The following is a 19,078-nucleotide window of genomic DNA, read 5'->3' on the forward strand; positions in this document are numbered from 1 at the left end:
GCTTCTCCATTTTAGCTTTAGCTTCCGAAAGTAGAAGGGTGCTCTGACTTCAGCATAATCCGAAGCAAGTATCTCTCCGTTTCCATTTCACAGAAGACAGTGATTTGGGAAGGAGAGTCTGCCTACCTGTGGTTGGGATTTGTGGAACAGAGAAGGGGACGTTTCTTTTTTCTTTTTATTTTTTTACATTTATTTGTTTTTGAGAAACAGAGTAAGACAAAGCGTGAGCGGGGGAGGGACAGAGAGAGGAGGAGACACAGAATCTGAAGCAGGCTCCAGGCTCTGAACCAGTGGTCAGCACAGAGCCTGATGCGGGGCTCGAACCCACGAACTGTGAGATCGTGACCTGAGCCGAAGTCGGATGCTCATCTGACTGAGCCACCCAGGCGCCCCAAGAGGGGGTCATTTCTAAAGCTGGTGGGGGCCGAACTGGAGGATGAGGAGGTGTAAGCCCAGAGCCCGGTAGCTCGGCCCGCAGCTATTTGGGCTGGAGGACTCCTGGGAAGGGGCTGCAGGCAAGGAGGTGACTGGGATAGATCTGCTGACTCAGGGCTTCTGTTGGCCACAGGGGCCACTGCCTTCCAAGTTTCCTGAGGGCAGGTGGCAAGAAGTCAGGGAGGGTTAGGTTGGATGAGACTCGTGTCAGAGGCTGACAAAGAAAATAGCGGGAGTGACGAGTCTGTCTTCTCTGACTTTGAAATCCTGGTGCCACATCCCCCCTTTCCTTCTCTGTCACTCAGTCCCGTCTGTTCTGTATCAGCCAATCTCCATCTGCCCCTTCCTCACTGTCCACATCTCACCCATGGCTCACACCCACGTCCTTTCTTAACAAAACCTTCTGTTTTCAGCTCTTTCCCATTTACTCCAGTGTCTCCTCCAGAGCGCCCCTGAGGTCAATCTGATCATGAGTCAACCCCTCCCCCAGTGTCTCCCTACTACTAGGTAAGATCTCAATATCTTAAATATTGACACAAACCCTTTGGGTGCTGCCTACAAGGCACCCATTCAAACTTCCATCCCTGCTTCCCTGAAGCCAGTCCCATGGAATGTTCCATTACTGAGGCAAAACAGGGCTATTTCCTTCATCTTTGCCTGTAATGTCTTCTATTTTCACACCAAACTTCTACTCTTCCTCAAGATTCATCTCAAATACAAACACCGCTGTGAAAACTTCCCCAAGGCTCCCCAGGGAGAGTTATAGGCTCTGTCCACCCTGTCTCCTCTCTCTCTCTGCCCCTGCTTGGCTGTGTAGCTCTCTCAGGGCATGTTCTGACTCCCTCTCTCAGCCCCTCTCTCCCCTATCCACGTCCCTCGTTCCTTCTTTCAAGGGAATATGATGTAGGACATTACACTTTTTCTGTGTAAATCTTTATCTTTGTCCTCACGCTCAGTTACATTGTGTGATGTCTCAGACTGGCAATAATCTCTTACCTTTTCTGAATCCTCAATCCTGGGACACAACAGACTGTAAGTTTTTGTCAAGGGGGGAAAGAGAACCAACAGAAGGGAATAAAGAGGAAGGGAAGAAGAGCAGGAAATCAGTGCCTGAAGTGAGTGAGCATGGACCATGACGTGGTCCACATAGTGACCATAGAAAGGACTTTAATGGCTGTAGGGTTGGTGCTCGGTGGTCGACGCCACTGAGTCAGGACAACTGATGCTGGTAACGATGGGGCCCAAGAAGCCACTTCAGTGGTTTGCCTAGGTGACAGAGGAAGATTTTAATTAAGCCTTGTAGTCTTGGGGGCCTGGGTGGCTCAGCCAGTTAAGTGTCCAACTTCGGCTCAGGTCATGATCTTGTGATTCTTGAGTTTGAGCCCTGTGTTGGGCTCTGTGCTGACAGCTCGGAGCCTGGAGCCTGCTTTGGATTCTGTGTCTCCCTCTCTCTCTCTGCCCCACCCCTGCTTGGGCATGCTCTGTATTTCAAAAACGAATAAATGTTAAAAAAAAAAAAAAAGACTTGTAGTCTAAAATCTGATTGGTTTCCCCCTTAATAGCTGTGAAACCTCAGGAAAACTGGGTGCTCACTAAGTGCGTGCATCACCTCACCTGCCAGTGGGGATAATACCTGAATTCTTAAAATTGAAAATATTACCTTAAATAGATTTATGTGAAACAAAACATTTGTAAATTGTTTAGATCAGTGTTTGGTACATAGAAAATTATCAAAAGTTAGACTACATAAGCCCACAAACGATACTAAGATAATCACACTGGGTCATAGCTCAGAGATCCATTAACACGACCCTTTATTCACAACTGAGGAAATAGGCCCAGACGTTGATTATCAGCACGGGGATGGGAACAAGCCCTTCTCATGCAGGTCCCGTGTTTTCTGACAGAAGTCACGGCTGTGAAGAGGTAGAGGAAAGGTCCTTTAAGAAAAGGAAAGGATTAGTAATCATTAGTGCCAAGAGCGATTTCATTTGCTCCTAGCATCCACCCAGAGAAGGCAACGTTCTCCTAGCTTGGCAAATAAGGAAATCAAGGATGTGGCCACTTTATGAAGACGGAGGGGCAAAGCATAGTCAGTAGTAATCCCATCACGCCCTTTCCAGACAGGCTGGCCTGTGAAGATACCCTATACCTGCCATGGAATGCCATAGGCTGGTAAGAAAACAATAAGCTATGCGTTGAGTAATGAGAAAACAGCCTCCCAGTTTAGACAAACATTATTCTAAGTCACTCCTGTAGTAATGAAAAGGGAAAGTGGACCAGGAGATGAGTCAAGTTGTTTCCAAAAAAGAACATAAATTGATAGTTGGGCTAGTTGCAGAGTCCTGGTTTGTACGTTACAAAGCACTAGCTTTGGATGGTTGCTTTGAAATGCGCAAGGAGGAGAACAAAGTGTAATTATAAGATTTTCTTTCCTATGTCAATGTTTTTGTGTGTCTCTCAAAAAAAAAAAAAAACAACTTGAAGTCTAGGAAAGCTCACCAGCTAACTTGCAGTCGGTCATTTTTTACAGCTTGGTAGGTACATACTTTCTGAGTATTACTCAAAATTATGCTGCCTCGACATTTATAAACACAAAGCATAAATCCAATGTTGCCACTCTCCTGAAGATAGCCCCTGGTTTCTGGATTCCTGGGGCACACGTTCTGAAACCTGTGCATGTGGAGTATTGCCAAAATACAGGTTTAGGATGCTTTTATGGTTGACACGAGAGCAATGTATATAAGGTTATTTTGAGACTGTTAACTAGATCAAAATATGTTTACTTCATTAACAATTCCTGAGGGAGAGAGGAGGGGAGAGGGAGAGAGAGAGAATGGGAGAGAGAGAGGAGAAGGAAGAGAGAGGAGCCAGTGGAAGAGAGAAAAGAGGGAGGGGAGGAGTGAGGAAGGGGAGGAGTGAGGAGGGGAGAGGGGGAGATAATGAGAAGGGGGAGAGAGGGAATGAGTGTGTGTGTGTGTGTGTGTGTGTGTGTGTGTGTGTAAAGTCATCTCAGCAGTTCTGGGATCTTTTTTCTCAACTTCAGACAACACGTTTTTTGTTTTTTTTTGTTTTTTTCAGTTTCTGTTTTCCGGATACTTCAGTTAGTAATTGGCTCACATAAATCACTTTGCAAGATGTTAAGAGCTAAGGTTACTTTGAGGGAAGTAAGGCCGTTCAGAGGGTGTGGAGAACTGCCCCATGCTGGCAAGTGGTGTTAAGCCTGAAGTTTTTTCAGGTTCTTGTGCGGGCTGCACGAGGTTCTGATTCATGTGATTTTAGTAGAGCGTCCTCGTCATCCCCTCGTGGTACTGACAGTCTAGAGACAACAGGTGGGAATAAATGGAGAAAATCATGTTTCCAGGAATGAAGCCACAGGGGCCAGCATGAGGGCGTTGAGGGCTAGAACCGGCTGCCAGGCTCTCTGGAGAGACGAAGCATGAGAAGAACCAGAGGGGAAGGAGACCCTTAGAGAACACAGAGGATTCCGTCATATGCAAGGGGACTGTGGCCACATGGTGGGAGAACCCCTGTGAGTGGGGCAATGGAGTCTTTCTTGACAGCTGACTGTATGATGTACACCTGGGTCATGGGGCTTCAGAGCTTCAGAATGGGCTTTATTCCCCCTCTGTTTTTGGTTCCCATTTTTCATGTCTTTGTGTCCATCAAAAACATCCAGAGCAATCTCCACATTATTTTTCAAATAGCTCTTTTCTCCCTCATTGGGCACTATGACAGTCTCCTCCTGTGGATAATTAGGAATCATCAGTTGAAGGATGTTTATCCTATAGACTAATGTGGAAACCTCTGTTTTCAAATAGAAGCCTTCTATAAAGAGGCAATAAGATTAATACGAAAAACAATGGTGTTTAGAATGGGGGGGGGTTCAAATGGTGGTTCTGCCACCTTCAAGGTGAGGCATTTGGTTCACAACCAGGCAAGCCATCTTAATCTCTTAGCCTCAGTTTCTTCTTCTTGCAGAATGTTGAAGATTAGAACAGATAGTGTGTATGTGTTTAGTACAATTCTGGATCAAAGAGGTTACTCGGGTGAAACCAGCTTCCTTACGTTCAAAACCTCTACTTGGCTTTTCACTGATGTTAAACCAGTATTAATGAATGCCAGGTTAATTTAAAAAAATATTCACTGATCTGCTTCAGTTGAACTCAGTCTTGAAGTTCTGAGAAAACCAGCCCAGTTAAACCTTATAATACACAGATGACGTATGTCAGAATATTATCCACTGATGAAGTTATTCTCAACCGGGCAGTGGAGAGAGTTGATGGCTCCGAGGGCATTCAATGAGGGAAGGTTTTCTGACCATCTCTGGGGTTCTAGAGCTTGAGGAACCAAAACAGGAGAAAAAAAGGACAAATTGGATTTATATTGATTTCCTTTAAAACACACTTAGAGAAAAAATGATTTCTTAAGCAACTCTTTTATTTATGGCGAGGCACAAGCCTCAGCCACAGAAGGCATAAATTCTCAGATGAGAAGCTACCACGCAAACACCTAAAATGCACAGCAACTGAGGAAGCATACACCGTAGTGGAGGGGATTAACTCAAGGAGCAATGTATTCTGACTCTGGCCACCCAGGGAGTTTCCATTGATTAAGGGATACAAATAAGTTGATAAGACTCTTGACTGATACGTTCTGAGCTTGAAAGTAGGCAAGAGCCATCAGCCATTGCCTCACGAGTGCCATACCCACCTCTCACTCTGACTCCCTCTTCCCTATTGGGTGTGAAACTTTCCGGTTGAGAAGGAGGCACATCCAACATCATCTGCACCCTCTTCTCCCCTGTGGAGTGGCCTTGGTGTCAGCGCAGCAACAGGACCTCACCACCTCTTGAGGCAGCCCGTTCCAACCGCCAACACCTGCAACAATTGGACCAGTTCTTCATAGTGCCTGGCGCCCTGTGGTCTCCACCTGGTCCTAGTTAGGCTCCTACAATATCGAAGATGAGAAAAACCCCAAAGCAGCCAAGTGTTAGTAGACATTCAACAACCAACCCCCAGTGTCTTACACATGTATCTGTGTACACATATATTTATATTTAAACATATTGCTATAAGGAAAGCATAACACAAATTAAAAAGAGTCTTTTTAATTATAAATTTCATATAGCCAACTGATTGTCACTTAAACATTAATTCTAACATTACTTCATGCTCAGCACAGTAAGTATATTCAATGTCACCATTCAACTTTATTATAATATTATTGACTATATTACCTATACTGTACTTCTATTTGTCTTCTATCTGGCAACCACCCATTTTTTCTCTGTATTTAAGAGTCTGGGATTTTTTTTTTTTTTTAGATTCCACATGTAAGTGAAATCATATGGTATTTATATTTGTCTCTCTCTTAGCATAAAACCTTCTAGATTCTCCATGTTGTCACAAATGGCAAGGTTTCATTCTTTTTTATGGCTGAGTAATATTTCATTGTGTATACATACCACTTCTTTATCCATTCGTCTATTCATAGACACTTGGGTTGCTTCCATATCTTAGCTATTGTAAATAAGCTTGTATTTTTGTTTTCAAATTAGAGCTTTTGGTTTTGGGGGGTAAATACCTAGTAGTGGAATTACTGGATCATATGTTGTTATCATTTTTATCTGTTTGAAGAAGACCCATACTGTTTTCCACAGTGGTTACACCAATTTACATCCTCACCAATAACAGGAGAGTTCCCATTTTTATATATCCTCTCCAACACTTGTTATTACTTGTCTTTTTTTTTAAGTTTATTTATTTATTTTGAGTGAGAGCATGAGCAGAGGAGAGGGGCAGAGAGAGAGAGAGAGAGAGAGAGAGAGAGAGAGAAAATTGCAAGTAAGTTCCACAGTGTCAGCACAGAGCCCGACTCGGGGCTCGATCTCTTGAACCATAAGATCATGACCAGAATTGAAATCAAGAGTTGGATGCATAACTGACTGAGCTACCCAGGTGCCCTTATTTCTTGTCTTTTTGATACTAGCTACCCTGACTGGTATGAAGTGCTATCTCATTGTCATTTTGATTTGCATTTCCCTAATGATTAGTGATGTTGAGCATCTTTCCATGTGTCTGTTGGCCATCTATAGGTCTCCTTTGGAAAAATGTTTATTCTGGTCCTCTGCCTATTTTTTTTTAAACAGATTAGTTTTTTGTTTGTTTGTGTGTGTGGTTTTGTTTTTGGTGTTGAGTTGTAAAAGTTCTTTATATATTTTGGATATTAATCCCTTGTCAGTTATATTAATATTTACATACGCTAATCAGTTATATTTATAGATATCTTCTATTCACTGGGTTGCCTTTTTATTGATGGTTTCCTTTTCTGTGCAAAAACTTTATTTTGGTGTAGTCACAATTAATTGTTTTTGCTTTCATTTCTGCTGCCTGAGGAAAAATATCCATAAGTATGTTGCTAAGGCTGATGTCCAAGAGATTACTGCTTATGTTTTCATTCAGGGGTTCTATGGTTTCAGGTCTCAGATTTAGGTTTTTAATCCATTTTGAGTTTATTTTTGTGTATGGTGTAAGAAAGTGGTGTTATCAACATCATTTATTGAAAAGACTTTTTCCTGTTGTATATTCTTGCCTCCTTTTGTTGAAGATTAATTGACCATATAGGTGTGGGTTTATTTCTGGTTTCTTTATCCTGTTTGATGAATCTGTGTCTATTCTTGTGCTAATATCATACTGTTTTGATCACTATAGCCTTGTGTTATATCATGAAATCTGGGATTGTGATACTGGGATTGTGCTTTGTTCTTTCTCAAGATTGTTTTGACTGTTTAGGATCTTTTGTGGTCACATACAAATTTTAGGATTATTTATCCCAGTTCTGCGAAAAGGCTTTCGGAATTTTGACAGAGATTAGTTCAATCTGTGGGTTACTTTGGGTAGTATGGACTTCTTAATAATATTAATTCTTCTAATCCATGAGTATGGAGTATATTTCCATTTTTGTCTTCAATTTCTTTTATCGATGTTGTTATAGTTTTCAAAATACAGGTCTTTTGCTTCCTTGGTTAAATTTATTCTTAGGTATTTTATTGTGCAATTGCAAATGGAGTTGTTTTCTTAATTTCTCTTTCTTCTACTTCATTATTAGTATATAGACATGCAACAGATTTCTGTGTATTCTATATCTTGCAACTTTACTGAATTCCTCTATCCATTCCTATAGATTTTTTTTTGGTGGAGTCTTTAGAGTTTTCTCTATATAGTATGTCATGTACAAATAGTAATAGTATTACTTTTTGCCAATTTGGATGCCTTTTATTTCTTGTTATTGTCCCATTGCTGGAGCTAAGACTTCTAGTACTATGTTGAAGTAAAGTGGTGAGCGTAAGCATCCTTTCTTGTTCTTGACCTTTAGAGGAAAGACTTTCAGTTTTTCACCATTGAATATGTTAACTGTGGGCTTCTCATATGTGGCCTTTATTATGTTGATGTATGTTTTCTCTGAAACTCCCTTTGTTGAGTTTTTATCAAGAATGGACATTGTATTTTGTCAAATACTTTTCCTACATCTATTGAGAAGATCATATGGTTCTTATCCTTTTGCTTGTTAATATAATGTATCAGGTTGATTGATAATATTAAATAATGCTAATATCCTGAAATAAATCCCACTTTATTGTGGTGAATAATTTTTAAAATGTATTTTTAAATTCATTTTGTTAATGTTTCGTTGAAGATTTTGCTCAATGTTCATTAGGCATATTGACATGTAGTTTTTTCATTTTGTTTTTGTAGTGTTTGTCTGGTTTTGGTATCAGGGTAATACTAATTTTGTAGAATGTTTTTGGAAGCTTTCCTTCTACTTCTATTTTTTTGAATAGTTTGAGAATAGGTATTAACTCTTCTTTAAATGCTTGGTAGAACTAATGTGTTTGTTCTTCTCTTTCTAGATCCCTTAGGTGTAAGGTTAGCTTTTTTTTTTTTTTTTCAGATTTTTCTTGTTTCTTGAGGTATACCTGTATTGCTATAAACTTCCCTCTTAAAACTGCTTTTGCCGTATCCCAAGATTTTGGACCAATGTGTTTTCATTTTCACTTGTCTCTAGGTATTTTTTTATTGCTGATTTCTGAGTGGACTCATTTATTGTTTAGTAGCATGTTATTTAGCCTCCATGTATTTGTGTTCGTTCCAGATTTTTTTTTTCCTTGTAATTGATACCTAGTTTAATACTGTTGTGGTCAGAAAAGACACTTGGTATGATTTCAGTCTTCTCAAATTTACTGTGGCTTTTTTTTGTGTGGCCTAACATGTAATCTAGCCTGGAGAATGTCCCATATGCACTTGAAAAGAATATATATTCTTCTGGGTCTGGAATAATGCTCTTTATATATCTATTAGGTCCATCTCGTCTAATGTGTCATTCAAAGCCACTGTTTCCTTGATTTTTCAGTCTGGACGATCTATCCACTGATGGACATGGGGTGTTAAAGTGCCCTGCTATTGCTTTACTGTCAATTTCTCCCTTTATGTCTGTTAGTACATGCCGTATATATTTAGGTGGTCCTACGTTGGGTATATAGATACTTACAGTTGTTATATCCTCTTATTGGATTGATCCCTTTATTACTATGTAGTACCCTTCTTTGTCTCATGCTACAGTCTTTGTTTTAAAGTCCATTTTGTCTGATAGAAGTATTGCTACCCTGGCTCTTTTCCCCCCACATCCATTTGCATGGTATGTGTTTTTCCATCCCTTTACTTTCAGTCTATATTTGTCTTTAGATCTGAAGTGAGTCTCTTGCAGGCAGTATATAGATGGGTCTTGTTTTTTAATCCATTCAGTCACCCTATGTCTTTTGATGGGAGCACCTAGTCCATTTACATTTAAGTTAATTATTGACAAGTATGTACTTACTGTTATTTTGTTAATGATTTTCTGGTTGTTTATATAGTTCTTCTGTTCCTTTTTTGTCTTTCTTTCTTTGTGGTATGATGGCTTCTAGTCTTATGCTTGGATTCCTTTCTGATTATTTCTTGTGTATCTATGACAGGTTATTGATGTGTGGTTACCACTGGTTTCATATAGAACATCCTATGTATATAGCAGTCTATATTAAGTTGCTGCTTGCTTAAGTCAAACAAATTGTATAAGTACTAAAATTTTACCTCCTTGATGTTTTATGTATTTGATGTCATAGTTTACAACTTTTTATTTTGAGTACCCTTGACTGATTTTTGTAGATATAGCTGATTTTAAAACACTTAGGTGTTTTAACCTCCATACTGGCTTTATAGTGATTAATCTATTACCTTTACTAAATGCTTATTTTACCTATGAATTTTTCCCATAATTTTCTTCTAGGTGTGGCCTTTACTTTACAATGAATTCCCTTTAACATTTCTTGTCTGATTTAGTGGCAGTGAACGCCTATCTTTTGTTTGGTAAATTCTTTATCTCTTCAATTCTGAATGATAACCTTGCTTTGTAGAGTATTCTCAGTTGTTTTTTTGTTTTGTTTTTTTCCTTTCTGCATGGTGAATATCCTGCTTCTGACCCTGGCTTGCAAAGTTTCTGTTAAAAAAAATCGGCTAAAGCCTTACAGAGTTTCCCTTTTAGGTAACTTTTTCTTTCTCTTGCTGCTTTTAAAATTCTTTTTGTTGTTACTTTTGCCACTTTTATTATTATGCGTCTTTTATTATTATGTGACCTCCAAGGGTTAATCTTGTTAGGGGCTCTCTGTGTTTCCTGGACTTGGATGTCTGTTTCCTTCTACAGACGGGGAAAGTTTTCAGGTATTATTTCTTCCAATAGATCTTCTACCCCCTTCTGTCTCTCCTCCTTCTGGGATCACTATGATGTGAATGTTCTTACACTTATTGATGTCACAGGGTTCCCTTAACCAATTCTCATTTTTGTTGTTCTTTTTCCTTTTTGCCATTCAGCTTGGTTGCTTTCCATTACCCTGTCTTCTGGAATGCTGATCCCATCTTCTGCCTCCTAATCTGCTGTTGATTCCCTCTAGTGTATTTTTTTTAATTTCAGTTATTAAATTCATCTTTGTGTGTGTGTGTGTGTGTGTGTGTGTATGTGTGTATCTTTTCTACCTCTTTGTAGAAGTTCTCATGGAGTTCATTCACTCTTAAGTCCAGTGAGTATCTTTATGACCATGACTTTGTGTGTGTGTGTGTGTGTGTGTGTGTGTGTGTGTGTGTGTGTGTTTTAATATAATTTATTGTCAAGTTGGCTAACACACAGTGTATAGTGTGCTCTTGATTTTGGGGGTAGATTCCTCTGACTTATCGCTTCCATACAACAAACACCCAGTGTTCATCCCAACAAGTGCCCTCCTCAATGCCCATCACCCATTTCCCCCCTTCCCCCACCTGCTGCAATCAACCCTCAGTTTGTTCTCTGTATTTAAGAGTCTTTTATGATTTTCCTCCCTCCTTCTCTGTAACTATTTTTCCCATTCCCTTCCCCCATGGTCTTCTGTAATGTTTTCACTCATATGTGGAACTTGGGAAACTCATGATATCTTTCTCTGACTGACTTGTTTCACTTGGCATAATGCCCTCCAGTTCCATTCACGTTGCTGCAAATGGCAGGATATTATTCTTTTTCATTGCCAAGTAGTATTCCATTGAATATATAAACTACATCTTCTTTATCCATTCATCAGTTGATGGATATTTAGGTTCTTTCCATAATTTGGCTATTGTTGAAGGTGCTGCTATAAACATTGGGGTACATGTGCCCATATGAATCAGCACTCCCATATCATTGGGATAAATTCCTAGGAGTGCTATTGCTGGGTCATAGGGTAGTTCTCTTTTAATTTTTTGAGGAACCTCCATACTGTTTTCCAGAGCAGCTGCACCAGTTTGCATTCCCACCAACAGTGCAAGAGGGTTCCCATTTCTCCACATCCTCACCAGCATCTGTTGTTTCCCGACTTGTTCATTTTAGCCACTCTGACTGGTGTGAGGTGGTATCTCAATGTGGTTTTGATCTGTATTTCCCTGATCATGAGTAATGTTCAGCATCTTTTCATGTGTATGACCGTGACTTTGAATTATTCATCAGGTATATTGCTTATCTTGGTTTCTCCACTTAGCCTTTTTATTTTGTCTCATCCTACACTTAAGACCGAACCTCAGGCTCCTTTTTGTCTAATCTGTTTCTGTGTATCAGGTCAGCTATGTCTCCTGGTCTTGAAAGTAGCGGCCTCGCGTAGAAGAGGTTCTGTGGCGCCCTCTAGCACAATCCCTCCTGATCACCAAGAACCAGACATCCCAGCGTGTCTGGGGGTGCTGCATGCACCCCACTCTTGTGGCAGAGCTGCGTTTGCCTTCAGCCCCGCCAGCTGCTGAGCCTGCTTCGCCTGCTGTGGATGCACTGGGCAGGGCTGATCCCCACGCCGTTGAGAGGCCTGAGGCCACCACAGGCTCTTTGGCAGGTGGGGCTGGCAGTCAGCCTCGCTGTCTGCAATTAGCCTCTCGGCCACAACTGCAGGCGCACCGATGGTCGGGGGTTGCTCCCTGAGCAGCCAGCTAAGGGGCAGGCCACTGAAACTGCAGGCGCTGGTGTGTAGGGTGATTTCCCTCACTCCCCAGGGCAGGAGTCACTTCGGAGTGGTGCCAGTCCATGATAGGGCTGCAGATAGGGCTGCTCGTGGGGCAGGAGCCACTCTCAAGGGAGGTCTCATGAGGTGGGCAGGTTGGATGGGGGCAGGTCCACAGGGGGAAACACAAGGGCAGGGCACGCAGTTTTTTAGCAAGGTAGAGGGAGGAGTGTTAGCACGGGCTCCCACAAGCGTCCACCCATCTAGGCTGGGGTTGGGGGGAAGAGAAATGACACTTGCCGACAGTTTGGTTCCCAGAGAAATCTCCTGAAGATCCCTGCCCCTCCAGCACATGTTCTGAAATTAGCAAATAAATCTCTTTCATGTATACCACAGGCCCTTTTCAAATTGCTGCTTCTGTGCTTTGTCTCAGGGTGAGTTATTTATTAGGCTGGCTCTTAAAGGGTGGGGACTCAGTTTCCTATCGGCCCTCAGGCTCTCTGAGTTAAGTCCTGCTGATTTTAAAAAGCTCCTGACATTAAGCCCTATTGGTTTTCAAAGCCAGATGTTAAGGGGACTCATCTTCCTAGGTCCCCAGTGTCAGGGGTCCCTTGTGTGGGGTCTAATCCTCTTCTCTATGCTGGTGGTGTCCCTCCTGTTTGTGGTTAGTCTCACTGGGGGTTTGGTTCCCAACCATGTCTCTGCCCCTCCTACCCTTTTCTAATATGGCCGCCTTTCTATGATTAACCATGGAAGGACCATTCTGCCAGTCCTCAGGTCATTTTCAGAGTTCATTGTATATATAGTACATGATATATATATAGAGAGAGAGAGAGAAGAGAGACAGAACGAGCTATAGAGCTATTATGTCAGTGAGTCCATGGGATGAGGTGAGCCCAGAATCCTCCTACTCTACCCTCTTTCCTGAACATGTCGGTTGATATTTTTTCCTTTCTGTTAATGAGATAAAACAACAGAGACATGTTGGCACTTCTCGTTTATTAATGAGGTTGCGTAACTTTTCTGAATTGTATAGTTTTCAAATATTAGAGGAGTATTTTGTCATTTTTTTTGTGCTACTCACATGTAATACCCATAGATATGACACACTTTTTACTTTATATAATTGTTTTCTGTCAATTTCATAAGTCCACACAACCAACAAAACAATAAACCAAGCCTTGATTTTTAGCATTTGCTGATTTCCATTGTGTAAACACTCTTGCCTGGTAGGTACCAAGCCACCAATAGGGCCTCGCTGAACTGAAAGCAAGGAAATAATGGCAGCACAGCAATGTACACTCTTTCTCCCATAGAGATACACAATATAAATGGACTCAAGAGCACAGATAGGCCAAATCAAGTAAAAAAAAGTAAATGAGTTTTGAATAGTTTTTATTTTAATGTTATGAATGTTCATTTAAATGTTTAATGTAAATGTGAAGTTTATCTAGTTTGTCAATGATGGTTCTGTTTAAAACTAGCTCACAAATTTTTTTCATATGAAATTTATTGTCAAATTGGTTTTCATACAACACCCAGTGCTCATCCCAACAGGTGCCCTCCTCAATACCCATCACCCACCCCCCATCAACCCTCACTTTGTTCTCAGTTTTTAAGTCTCTTATGGTTTGCCTCCTTCCATCTCTGTAACTTTCTTTTCCTTCCCCTCCCCTAGGGTCTTCTGTACACTTTCTCAGGATCCATGTAAGAGTGAAAACATACGGTATCTGTCTTTCTCTGTATGACTTATTTCACTTAGAACACTCTCCAGTTCCATCCATGTGGCTACAAAAGGCCAGATTTCATTCTTTCTCATTGCCACGTAGTATTCTATTGTGTATATAAACCACAATTTACTTATCCATTCATCAGTTGATGGACATTTAAGCTCTTCCCATAATTGGACTGCTGTTGAAAGTGCTGCTATAAACACTGGGGTACAAGTGCCCTTATGCATCAGAACTCCTGTATCCCTTGGGCATATTCCTAGCAGTGCTATTGCTGGCTCGTAGGGTAGTTCTATTTTTAATTTTTTGAGGAACCTCCACACTGTTTTCCAGAGTGGCTGCCCCAGTTTGCATTCCCACCGACAGTGCAAGAGGGTTTCGGTTTCTCCATATCCTCTCCAACATCTCTTGTGTCCTGAGTTTTTAATGTTAGGCACTCTGGCCAATGTGAGGTGGTATCTCAGTGTGGTTTTGATTTGTATTTTCCTGATGAGGAGCGACATTGAGCACCTTTTCATATGCCTGTTGGCTATCTGGGTGTCTTCTTTAGAGAAGTGTCTATTCATGTTTTCTGCCCACTTCTTCACTGGATTATTTGTTTTCTGGGTGTGGAGTTTGGTGAGTTCTTTATAGATTTTGTATACTAGCCCTTTGTCTGATACGTCATTTGCAAATATCTTTTCCCATTCTGTCAGTTGCCTTTTAGTTTTATTGATTGTTTCCTTCACAGTGCAGAAGCTTTTTATCTTGATGAGGTCCCAATAGTTCATTTTTGCTTTTAATTCCCTTGCCTTTGGAGATGTGTCAAGTAAGAAACTGCTGCGACTGGGGTCAGAGAGGTTTTTCCCTTTCTCCTCCAGGATTTTGATGGTTTCCTGTCTCACATCCAGGTCCTTTATCCATTTTGAGTTTATTTTTGTGAATGGTGTAAGAAAGTGGTCTAGTTTCATTCTTCTGTATGTTGCTGTCAAGTTCTCCCAGCACCATTTGTTAAAGAGACTGTCTTTCTTCCATTAGATATTCTTTCCTGCTTTGTCAAAGATTAGTTGGCCGTACTTTTGTGGGTCCAATTCTGGAGTCTCTATTCGATTCCATTGGTCTATGTGTCTGTTTTTGTGCCAATACCATGCTGTCTTGATGATTACAGCTTTTAGTAGAGGCTAAAGTCTGGGATTGTGATGCCTCCTGCTTTGGTTTTCTTCTTCAATATTACTTTGGCTATTCGGGGTCTTTTGTGGTTCCATACAAATTTTAGGATTGCTTATTCTAGCTTCGAGAAGAATGCTGGTGCAATTTTGATTGGGATTGCATTGAATGTGTAGATTGCTTTGGGTAGTATTGACATTTTAACAATATTTATTCTTTCAATCCATGAGCACAGAATGTTTTTCCATTTCTTTGTATCTTCTTCAATTTCCTTCACAAGCTTTCTATAGTTTTCAGCATACAAATATTTTACATCTTTGGTTAGGTTTATTCCTAGGTACTTTATGATTCTTGGTGCAGTTGTGAATGGGATCAGTTTCTTTGTCTTTCTGTTGCGTCATTATTAGTATATAAGAATGCAACTGATTTCTGTACGTTAATTTTGTATCCTGCGACTTTGCTGACTTCATGTATCAGTTCTAGCAGCCTTTTGGTGGAAAATAAAACCATCAGCTCTCACAGTCCACTCCAGCACACCATCACTTATATAGACGCTGTATTTCAAACTGCTGATTTTACAGATGAGGAACTGGGGCCTTGGGCAGAAATGAAAATGGTCCAAAATTCAGTAATTTGCTTTGGGTTTCGTCAGCAGAACCATGGATTTGATTCTTGTTGTTGCTACTTTACTGAGAGTTTCTAATTAGGCTATTTGACCTTCTGAACCTGAGATGCCCTTTGTGTTTTATAGAAATAATAGTTACTAAATAGAATAAAAAGATATCTCCAGTCCTATACCTTGCACAGTAGCTGATACTTGGAAACTGCTCCATAAATAATAGTCATTATTAAGAGGTTCATGTGAGCAGTAAAGGCAACTCTGATCTCAATGCCACATGACCACCTTTCCAATCTCTATAGACATTCTAACATTCCACTAAATATTACTTAACTGTCCGACCCAAGGTCTTTCAAAAACTCGATACTCAACTTAGCACTTGGTGCTAGTAACACAATGGTAACACAATTTTTTTCTAAAAATTAGTTTTCTTCTTTGTCTATATTTAATAGCATCATGAATTAGGGACACCTGGCTGGCTTAGTAAAGCACGTGCCTCTTGATATCAGTGTCGTGAGTTGGAGCCCATGTTGGGGGTAGGTGTGTCCTGAATTAGGGCTTATTTTGGTTTTATTTTTGCTGAAGTTCCCACAACTAGGAATTAAAGTCTGAGTGTTTTATTTCGAGAATGGCATTGGTGGGGCACCAGGGTGGCTCAGTCAGTTAAGCGTCTGACTCTTGGTTTTGGCTCAGGTCATGATCTCATGGTTTCGTGAGTTTGCACCCCGCATCGGGCTCTGTGCTGACAGCGAGGAGCCTGCTTGAGATTCTCTGTCTCCCTCTCTCTGCCTCTCCTCTACTCATGCTGTATCTCAAAACTTAAAAAAAAAAAAAAAAGAAAGAATGGCATTGACAAACCAAAATGTGTTGAGAGGAGACTTTTATGATAAGGGATCTCGAAGCTATTGTGGTTTCAGAAAGTTGAAGGCAGTGAGTTTGTGTGCCCTGGAGAAGACGAGACTAGAGACGAATATTAGATGGAAAATCATATAAAACATGGAGCTTATTTGACCAGGATTATAATACCAACTTAATCATTGATGTCTCCTTGAGCCTCCATGAAAACATAGCGGAAATATTAAATGAACACATACATGAGTGATACATAACTCACCCCAAATTAAGCACTGTTTAAATAAAATTGTGGGGTTTACTAACATCTCTTAAGCCTGAATTCCCTCAGTGGTGGTAATGAGATGACGACAGTCTCCACAATAAATTATCGAGATTACAGTTATGTAACAGAGACAATGGTACTTGGGGCACTGGGCAGATGGTTTCTATCCTTATTATCATTCCTCAGCTTACTACCTGGCTGATCACTTGAGTCCCTCAAAGAGCTGAGGGGAAATGGGGCAGGAGCTAAACTATATGTTCTAGGGGTCTGTGTGCTTCAGGAAAAGTCACAGGTTTGGAGCTCTGGCTTCACGAAAACAGTTTTTAGATGGACAGAAAGGAGTCTTAGAATAAGTTTTTGGGGACACTGATATAAGCTTAAATAGCCAAATAACTCACCTGTGATCCCTACACCTCTAACTCCACGATGATTTTCAAAAAGACTGTGAAAATATGATGGGATAGATTTCTTAAAGCTGGTGAGTGGCAGAGTATATACCTAGGTCTGCACATGGATCTGAGCATGTTTGGGGACAGGGACAGGGAACCATATGGCAAAAAGGGTCACTTTACCTACTCCTGTCTATCCCTTGATCGTGTACTCATTTAAAGGGCTATTGTTGATCCTCTCTGGTAGGTAGGTAAGGCCAAGTGATTACATTCTAGCCACAGAGACAAAGGCATAATTATTTTCTAGAATTTCTGTCAAGGATCCTTTAAAAAGAGTCAATATGGGGGCCCTGGTTGGTTCAGTCGGTAGAGCATGCCACTCTTGATCTCGGGGTTGTAAGTTTGAGTCCCATGTTGGGTGTAGAGATTGCTTAAAAATAGAATAAATGAATGTCAATGTCATTTTTTTTCTTCACATTTAAAAAAATTTCCTTCTGGCCTGCAACTGGGATGTGATGGCTGGAGTTCCAGCAACAGCTGTGTAGGAGGATAAAGTGACTTTGGGAATGAAGTGATGAGGTAGATCTGAATGACAGAAGGAATCCAGGTTCTTGCTTTTACAGGATAGTCACAATCTTGCGTGGGGACATTTACCTTCAGATTCCCTTTGACATGACAGAGAAATACACTTTAGCCATAATTTTCAGTCCCTATGACAATGTCAGACATATTCAAAGTCAAGGAGAGGACTCTACATTTATCCTGATCATTGAAGCCTAGGGCTTTAAACCAAAGCCACTAATATCTCTATAGGCAGAGAGACTCCCAGTGACATCTAGGTTCATTAATAATAATTAATAGTAAGGAAGTTGACAGCTAAGCCCATGAATAATGAAGTTTCTATATTAAAAACACAGAGGAGAAAAAAACTACTGACTCATGCCTTTGGCCACTTCCAAATTGTTAGGAATTTCCTGAATCAGATGATTTTACCACCTGACCACCTCTTTTATTAACATTTGTGTATCATTTACTATGTGGTTAAGTACCGTTCTAGGTACTTTAAACACATTGATACATAGAATTGGCCGAACAAACCTTTAAATTTGGTACAATTATTGACCTTCCTTTCAAGTCAAGATACTGAGTAAGACTTCAGTTGTCTGAAGTCAGGAGATAGAAAGTCAAATGTCGAACTTGGACTATCTGGATCTAGAGTCTACACTGGTACCAGTACTCTATGCTGTCCACTAAGAGAAGGGAATCTTGTCACAAAGTTGGCTTAGAAGCCCCTTGCTGACTTAGTTCCACCTCCTGATGGAAACAAATTTCCAAGGGAAAAGTGGGACAGGAATCCATTTAACTTGACTTTTTAGAAGATCCTGGTATGGCCACTACATTTCTCAGACCACCTTGTGGAAACTAAGTGGTTTGCACAGTGCTCCTATCATTCATCAAGGTGCACATTCAATATTAATATTGTCCTAGAGAAGAAAGAGCCAGTGCAGGGTTACTAGTCAACTAAGATCAAGAGAGTGCGGCCTAGTGTTCTCCCCAAGATCTTTTAGTGGCTTTTGTAAAGATATATGAAGTTTATTGTCAAATTGGTTTCCATACAACACCCAGTGCTCATCCCAAAAGATACCCTCGTCAATACCCATCACCCACCCTCCATCAACCCTCAGTTTGTTCTCAGTTTTTAAGAGTCTCTTATGCTTTAGACAAATGTAAACAAATGTGAACATAGAGAGCCCCCATTAACGAATGACCAGTACATGCAAAGTACTTCTAAATAAAAGGCACCTTTACATCTTAGGCTGTAAATATTATTTTTTGTAGCTGAGTGGCCTCAGTACCAGCACCTCAGGCTCAAATCTCAAAGCTGCCACTAAGTCCAAAATCCTACGTTTTCCTTATATTACTGCGCACTACTTTTCCAGCACAGAGATCAAAAGCAAAACTGTGCTTTATAAAAACAATCTCATCCTTCTTTCTTTGTGCCTTTTCATGTCTTAGTATTTTCATAATAAAAATGGAAACATAAACGTTTGGAATCTACAAGTCAAGATATTCAAAAGGTAAATCATAGATACGGAGAACGGATTGGTGGCTACCAGA

The 19,078-nt window shown here is 40.6% G+C and overlaps 1 long non-coding RNA gene across 4 annotated transcripts in view; it reads right to left on the bottom strand.

Moving 5' to 3' along the window:
* Window positions 1-2,091: 2,091 nt before the first annotated feature.
* The window catches only part of LOC102900151, a 201,275-nt gene continuing 184,288 nt past the window's right edge, over window positions 2,092-19,078 (bottom strand). For 2 of the 4 annotated variants that reach the window (XR_006592191.1, XR_002152184.3), the window contains 2 exons: window positions 5,149-5,385; window positions 3,341-4,775 (listed from right to left, as the gene is read on the bottom strand). This is a non-coding gene — a long non-coding RNA (uncharacterized LOC102900151). Of the gene's footprint in view, window positions 2,376-3,340; window positions 4,776-5,148; window positions 5,386-19,078 lie in introns of those variants that run through there. The other 2 variants (XR_006592192.1, XR_006592190.1) reach the window with 2 other exon arrangements.

Source organism: Felis catus, chromosome F2 (genome assembly GCF_018350175.1).
Source record: "Felis catus isolate Fca126 chromosome F2, F.catus_Fca126_mat1.0, whole genome shotgun sequence".
NCBI lineage: Eukaryota > Metazoa > Chordata > Mammalia > Carnivora > Felidae > Felis > Felis catus.